The sequence below is a fragment of the Dermacentor albipictus genome, unplaced genomic scaffold (genome assembly GCF_038994185.2).
Source record: "Dermacentor albipictus isolate Rhodes 1998 colony unplaced genomic scaffold, USDA_Dalb.pri_finalv2 scaffold_14, whole genome shotgun sequence".
In the NCBI taxonomy this organism is placed as follows: domain Eukaryota; kingdom Metazoa; phylum Arthropoda; class Arachnida; order Ixodida; family Ixodidae; genus Dermacentor; species Dermacentor albipictus.
In genome coordinates, this window is record NW_027225568.1 from 4,348,594 (window position 1) to 4,356,957 (window position 8,364).

Below are 8,364 nucleotides of genomic sequence, written 5' to 3' on the forward strand. Positions count from 1 at the left end.
TGACTGAATTTCTGCATAAATTTGTGGAGTGATGCCTCTCGGCCATCACTGGCCCCCCTATTTAATTCACGCTTTCAGATGCGGCTGCTGTAAAAATAATCCCTTTTGATCGAGCTGGTATAGTGCAGTAGAATGGGGATTGGATCCACGGGAGGCAGTGGCAGACTGATCAAGTGAAGTAAAATACGTTGAAATTTTCCAAAAGTGAGGCTGCAGCCTTCTCCAGAAGAAGCTACGTGCACTGTGGTTGTTTCGGATGCGCTGCCGTCTGCCGTCTACTCAAGAGACGCCTTCTGCTCGGCAACTCAGAGATTGGACACCGTGCTCCCCGTTTCAGAAGCAATGATTTAGTTTATATGGGTTTTCAGATATGGTTGGTGTCCACATGAATGCCCCAGCGATGGTGCTCTTTGGGTAACACTAGCTAATCTCGAGCGTCATGCCCTTGTTGATTGCAACCACCGCAAGCAATCGGGGAGCCAGTAATACGTCCTAGGTACCATCCTTTAAACACCACCTATAGGTGATGGTACAGTCATCTTACACATTATAAAAAATGAACTTAATGTGGATTAACTACGGAGTCAGTCTACTAGACCTTTATTTTTGCCTCCACTTTGTTCAGGTAGGAGCTGTCAGTTTTACATCTGCTTGTATCAGGCGTGAACAATCTCGAAACAGACAGGCCAGTTTTGTGGCGAGGGTTCTGTGCACATCCCACAGTCGTCCATCATTGACAAGCACTAACGGTGTTCGCAGTGATTCTACCATTGTGTCATAGATAAGTACCACGGTGTTCCACCATTTCTACCACCTGTATTGTCATAACAAACAAAATAATGCAACATGTTTTTAAATGGTCTTTTTCAAATGCCTGTGAACAGTTGTTTACGAAATTTTTAGAAAAACTTACGATGGTTTTCTTTATTTTTAAATAGCGGTAATATTTGTCAAAACTTCACGTTTGAGGCAAGTTGTAAAAATGGGAATTTATGATACAGCAAGAATGTTCAGCACAATTGTTGAATAAGTTAAGGTCTCACAGTCCACCAAATTTCACAAGGCTACATGGATTGGCTTACTTGATAAAGAATCGTAAATATAGCAACTTTTGAAGATTGTAGCAAACTAAATTTTTCTAAAACACTCCCACTTTGCACGGAAGCATCAAACAGTGCTAGCTGACCCTTCTTTACGTCTCCGTTTTACACACAAAAATGTATTCTTTGTAGCTATAATATATTGTATTTCACATTGCTGTGAATATGTGAAAATGCCTTGTGCATGAAATAGGTGCCTCCACACTGAAGAATCTAGTTACTTTTTTCTCCTAAATCATTTTGGCAAAGAAGCCACGTTCACCTGAGTGCTACCAAGTGATATGCACATAAAATATAAAGATCATTCAGCATGCAAAAGCAAAAATAATTGTGTTAGTAAATGGAGGCCTCAGGGCAAGCACCTGAGATTAAAATAAAGCATGCAGTGCAGTACCTCCAGGACAACCGTGAGGCAACAAAGGGATCAAAGCTGGAACCAGAGCAGTCCATGGGTGCAGGCCGCTGAGGCCAGAGTGTGTTGGGTGTGCACATACAAGATCGACTGTTAGCAAAAAGCTAATCTTGTACACCTCAGCAGGTGGCCTCAGTGAGCCCCCATCCCACAAACCAGGCCAAGTTCCCGCTTTCGTGTCCTGTCGCCCCTTTGGTATCCCAGAGACACTGCCAAAATATAATAAGCACTGAAACATTGCTTCACTTACTACTTGTCCAAATTCTTATTTCCTTTGAGGCCTCAGCTATTAGAATCCATGCACACAAGCTTAGGAAATTTGTGCAAACTACTGGCAAAATTTTTTTCAGGACATTTCTTATGACAGTTATGTGCCATAGTGTTAGGCTACAGCCAACAGGAAAGTAATTTCTGTGAAATTCTGGACAGAAATTCTCACGGCTATCATGAGAACAGACAAAGCAAACATATTAAGTGGCGTTCTAGCAAACGAGTGGTGGCAGGTGGATGCAATGGCAATGCATGCTTATTCATCCCACTATATAGCACGTATCACTTTTCGCCTCAATCCCGTTCCCATGAATGGTGGCCACATGGAATTTCCTGGTGTACAGGGAAGCCAGCTTTGAGGTTTTGCCATGGGCCAACATAAGTTTCCTCGATTTACTATGACAAAGGAATTAAACCTAACATACTGGAACAAATTTCGAAGATATAATTTGCCTGCCTGCCTACTGAACTATTCCGGATGCAAAAGTTTATGTCAAGCTGCCAATAATGCCTTCATATAACATGCCATAAGCACTCCTACTCTTAAGCTCGCTCATGTGTGTCAAACGATGGCACATGTGCAAGCACATGCCCAGCACGTGTCCTGTCCGCTTTACTTCGTACGTACTTATGGTGCTGTAGGCACGGATCGATACCAAATCTCCTAATTAGCCATACTTCGGTATATATGCATAGTGAACGCCTCGGTGCTGTCGGTGAGCAGAAGCCAAAGGAGACACAAAGCCGGCTTGCGTGACGCACGCGCAATTTTCTTCAACCGCTCTGGTAACACTATATAATCCTTCCCATGGTATTTCCATTAAACGCGTACGCTACAACGATGTCGCGTATGCGCAACGCCTTTTATCGCTCTATATACACGACATGCCGGGTCGTGCGGTCGGGCAAGGCATGTGCGGTTAGAGCACGTGTTTGCGGTGCGTTTGGATCAAAACGTAGCGTCGTTGTGCAGATCAAGAATAAGGACAAAGGTAATAAAATACTTTCTGAAGACGAAAATATACATTACCTGCACAACTGCGCTGTCCTCCCCCGTTCGAAGCGACGAGTGGGCCGCCATTGCCTCTCTCAGTTCGACCAACGTGTTGCCAGTCAGCTTCAGGACAAAGCTGGATGGGCCGCGATTGACGAGACAGGTGATGGACATAGTGCACGAAGAGGTTGCAGACCAGTACACACCAAAAAAAAAACTCGCCAAGAGGACGCACGTGCAACGCAGCGCTTTAAATACGTCCGCGTCCATGCCATCAAACAACTGAAACGTCGCGCCGCAGATAGCATACATTTTAGTGCAGCAAGACATGGGGCGGCCGCAAGCACTCCAAAAGTTCAGTAAATATATATATATTTATTTAGAGCTTTAATTCTAACGCGAGGTTACCCTTAATAAAAAAAACATTTATTTTTCAAATGCGGGCCTATTCCCGAGAATCGCGGTTTGTTTTGCTCAGGGCGTTCAAGCAGCAGCTTCAAATTCCTAATACCATGCGAATCATCGCGGGAGTTTGCACCATCCGGCACTAAAACGGCACTAAACTGGCCATGGTGTGTTGTGTTCCCTGAAGAAGGTCCTGTCATCAGTGGCAAATCGCGTGTCGCCCCATCCGATATTTTATCGCTGTAGAAAATGTCCATTCTTTTCGCCTAAGTATCTGCTTCTGCTAGCGCACATCCACGATGCACACAGCTGGGAGTCGAACTTCCGTGTTGTTTGTGGTATTGAAGGTTGCCCCAAAACCTATGCCGTAGTCGACTCGCTGAAGAAGCATGTGTACCGGGAGCACAGAAGTGTTATAGGCAGCAGCAGCAGCGCTGTACCACACGGTCGCACGTTTTGCGAAGCGGAATCTGATCAGCTACCCACAAGTCATGGTGACGAAGACGACCCGGCTCTTGCAAACGCAGTGACTTTAGACGATGCAACATCACATCAGACGCAGCGAACAGACGCAGATGAAAGCCGTGCCGACGCACCAAAAAACAGTGATTGTACTGCCAATCCAACTACAGGTGTACGAGCGCCGAGTTCAGAGTTGTTTGCAAACATGCAAAAGAAGGTTTGCTTGTTTTTTTACAAGATGTCCGAGGAGCATAAGGTGCCTCATTTCGTGTGTGAGCAAGTGTTCAGTGACTTAAAGGGTCTTTTTCAAGAAACATTGGAAGAATTTTCCCGGGAGGTGCGAAAGTGCGTCCCTAGTTTTGTAATGACCGAAGCGCTTGATGAGCTCCTGAAGTGCGATTTTGTGCCTAGAATGTATACATTTTCGAGGTCCAAATTCATGCGCGAAGTTTTTGCCACGAAGTGTCTTCCGTATACAGCTGCTCGAAAGTGCAAATTTAACCCTCAAAGCGAGGAGACATTTCAGTATGTGCCTATTTCTAGCATGCTGAAGAATTTTCTTGAGGTGCCAGACGTTGCCAACCTGGTGTTTTTCTCGCTAACACCGCCACGAGCTCAATGCCAGCCTGATGCTATGGTTTTGAATGATTTTCGGGATGGTACAGTTTATCAAAAAGACCTAACAGCCGTTTTGGGTAATTCTGAAAAAAGCACCATATTTTTGTTGTTGTATGCTGATGAAGTGGAGATATGTAATCCATTGGGTGCAAAGCGGGGCAAGCACAAGCTCTTTCTTGTATATTGCGCTGTTCTAAACCTGCATCCCAGGTATCGGTCCCAGCTGTGTAGTATTCACCTTGTGCTCTGTGCACGTTATCGGGATGTCACAAAGTATGGCCTTAGTGAAGTTTTTTCTCCCCTTTTAAGTGATTTACAATGCCTAAAACATCGAGGCCTCAGTGTGCAAACAACAGGAGATGTTGTTCAGACAAAGGTCATAGTTCTTGCTTTTTGTGGGGACAACTTGTCTATGCATAACATCGGAGGGTTCAGTATTGCATTCTCAAATGGTAGGTTGTGTCGATTTTGCATGGCACACGCTGAAAATGTGAAGTCAATAACTGAGGAATCAATGTGTGTTCCGCGCCAGATGCACACTCACATGCAACATCTGAATGCCATTGCCGTCAATCATGACCTAAAGCGGGTCTATGGGGTAAATGGGCGATCACCATTGCTTACTTTAGATTACTTTTCTTTGTGTACACAGATGCCGCCTGATGGTATGCATGACATTTTCGAAGGAACAGTCAGTCATGTACTACGAAATGTTCTCCGTGGCCTTGTGAGTGACTCTGTGCTCTCTACATCTGACTTCGATAAAGTGAGCACATTTTCATATGGCTACAATGACAGGAAGAACAAGCCAGAGCCACTAATGCACTCGTTTTTAGGCTTGAAAGGAAGCTTTAAAGGCTCAGCAGCACAGAAATGGTGCCTTTTAAGACTATTGCCTTTCATCTTCTCATCACAAATTCCAGAAGGCAATGAACACTGGGAGGTGTACTTACAATTTAGAGAAATAGTTGACATGCTGCTAGCAGAAGAGGTCCCCATTTCATGGCTTCCCTATCTTCAGCTAAAGATAAAGACTTTCCTTGAACAATTTATAGCCTGTTACCCAGATTCTGCTGTAACACCCAAGATGCACTACATGGTGCATTATCCTAGAATTATAGAACAGCTAGGGCCACTCACACAGTTCTGGTGCATGAGATTTGAGGCAAAACATCAATATTTTAAAGCACTTGCCTCTCGCACAATGAACTTTAGGAACATCTGCAAAACGCTTGCTCACAGGCACCAGCTTCTTCAAGCATTTCAGCTACACAGCTTAAGGCTTGGGCACAGTGTGTCCACCATTGGTGCGAAAGTAGTCAAAGATGACGATGTGCCGGCTATTGTAAGGGAAAAGCTTGGGGAACAGAGTGTTTGGAAAGTTAAGTCGGTTACCACGGACCACCGCACATACAGAGAACAGGACGTCCTCATTATGAGAAAAGGAGAGTAACCTACATTTGCCATAGTCGACTCGATTTTTACAATGGATGAAACAGTGTTGCTCATGATGGCACCCCTCGAAGTTAAGTGCTTTAGCCGGCATCGATATTCATACCAAGTAAGGAAATCGGGAGAGCTGTATGTTACCCAGCCAGGAGAGGAACTGTCACCACAGCGACTGGACCTGTATTTTGGGGTAGAAGTAATGCCTAGATGTGAAATCTGCATTTAGCATGTAGTTACTTTAGTGCATCAACCCATTAGCAAACTAAACTCTGGGGCAGGTCAGAGAAAAAAACGTGTTGTTGACCGTATGTATTGTGGGAATAGCTTTAAACAGATTTCATTATATGCTTATGAAAAACACTTGTCTTGTATACAGATTATTTTTAAGCATTGACCGTACAACAGAGTACAACAAGTTTTCGCTCTGAAATGCCTCACTCAACGTAAATTGGTGGCCCTCCAACACTGCCAACGCATTCCACAAAAGCCAAAGTATTGCGAACACTAAGCACCTAAATAAACTCATCCTGTACGAAGTGTTCTTCAAAGTACTTATTTACACCTCTAAGCAACACAATTATGTTGTGTGGCTTGTTTCATCACTGCATATTGATGGTGCCCAGCTTTGCATTCTAAGCCTTACCTCACTTTCTATCAGCTCTCCTCCACTTCTCGTTTTCAACACAAAACTCTTCCCCTTGCCTCAAAGCATCCGCAAGTGATATTCTTTCTCTGCCTTTTTCCGTTTAGGAGACATGTCACGATGTTTCACAGGACCCACCAACATTTTTTTTCTTTTTGTTTTTCGAAATGGTGGTATTGCATGTTCTGTATTGGATGGTTTATCAAAATCGTATACCATAATCGGTGATGTTGCAATCACTGTGTCTTATGAGAGGCATTTATGCATGTGCCCTTGATTCTTCAGCAGGAAGTGGGACACCCTAGAGAGTAAGGCTGCACAAGCTTTCATTTGAAATTTGAGCTGTTTTTGTGCTGTGCAGTGGTTTGGTACATTGTAGACACAGCCATCACTATCTGGTTACGCACCACGCTTATCTGTTGGCAATGCCCAGATATGGTTAGGGGCCTTTAAAAACTGGGCATGCATCTGTGCCATTTAAGACGAATGCACACTAGCGGAAAAATGCACGCGGCACATCGCCGGTGGCAAAACGTAGCTGCGGCAGAGCAGCCACACTAACTGGCAGCAAGCCGATACGGCAGTCACATGGCAGCATGAAAATCTTGCCTCTTATCCTTTACTCTGCATGTAGGTACAAGACGTTGCATGCTTTTTCCTCTATCTGCTGACAGTTTGGTGCTGCGTTCACGTTTTTCGTTCCTAACACAAGTTAGATATGTCTTATGAAGATTACGTCATTGCCACTAATCATAATCATGTTGGTGCGGTGTTGCTGTGCTCAATAGACAAGAAGAATGCGGTACTAGTGTCGCCTCCATGTCCTTCTAGTCGGGGTTCGTCTTCTCATACAGAATCAGATGTGGTGCTCTGTCTCTAAACACCTTTCGACAGGGACGTCTCGGTTTAGACTCATTGTGAAAAACAATTGCAAACCATGACAATCAAAACAAGCGCAAACGAGACCTTAACAAGCGCAAGTGAGAGCTGATACAAGTAGATGTTAGTGCGAAACGAGCACGCTGACATACCACATCCGAGTACAAATCGAGCGGTCGGGCGGGTCCTCAGGAAAGCAGTTTCCCCTGTGCATGTCAGTGAAGGGGCCACTCTTATTGGCCACCAGCATTCGCGGCTCGCTTGCCACCGTAGAGAGTCGCAGAAAATCAGTCCAGGACCAATACATCCTGCGGCGTGCATTTTGCTGGCGGCGGCATGCCTTGTGTGTTTTCCCACTAGTGTTTATGCGCCTTTAACGACAATTTGTTGCATATTGGAGACCGTACTCTCCTGGACACTTCTTTTGAGTCTCTCTCCTCAGCACTATGTACATGCTATGGTTTCATTTTGTTTGTGTCAATGTTTGCACCTACACTTAGTATAAGATGTCCCTGGTTGCTCCATGCTTCCCAATTTGCACTATCTCCAGGATAAGCCCATCAGGCAAGACAGCAGCCACAAAAAGGCAAACTATGCATCACTTTGAAAGCGGCACAGTGTGAAGCTGAGCTCACCAGCCGACCACACCTTCCACACCTTCTTACCACACCTTCTTTAACGTGCACCTAAATCTATGTACATAGCTGTTTTCGCATTTCGCCCCCATCGAAATGCGGCCGCCATGGCCGGGATTCGATCCCGCAACGTGATCAATGATGATGACCTAAAGTCTCCACACAACCACTCCAATAGAATCAACCATGACATGTGCATGTAACTATTTGCTACTAGATGTGACGTGTCTAAATTTTCATTTATCACTCGCTCTATAGAATAATGGAATAACCTGCCCCACCATATTATGAATGATGTGTCACTTGGTATGTTTGTTACAAATATTGAATATTTCTTTGAAAAAAAGCCTCTCTTGTAAATCTATTGTTAGCGACTGCTTTGTTTTCGATCATGAGTCTTATCTATTGATTGAGTTTAGAGCTCTGCACTCTTTTGATGGGATGATTTATGTATGCTGTGTGCCTTGTTTTCATGTTTCAAAACACTGTGCCTGTTT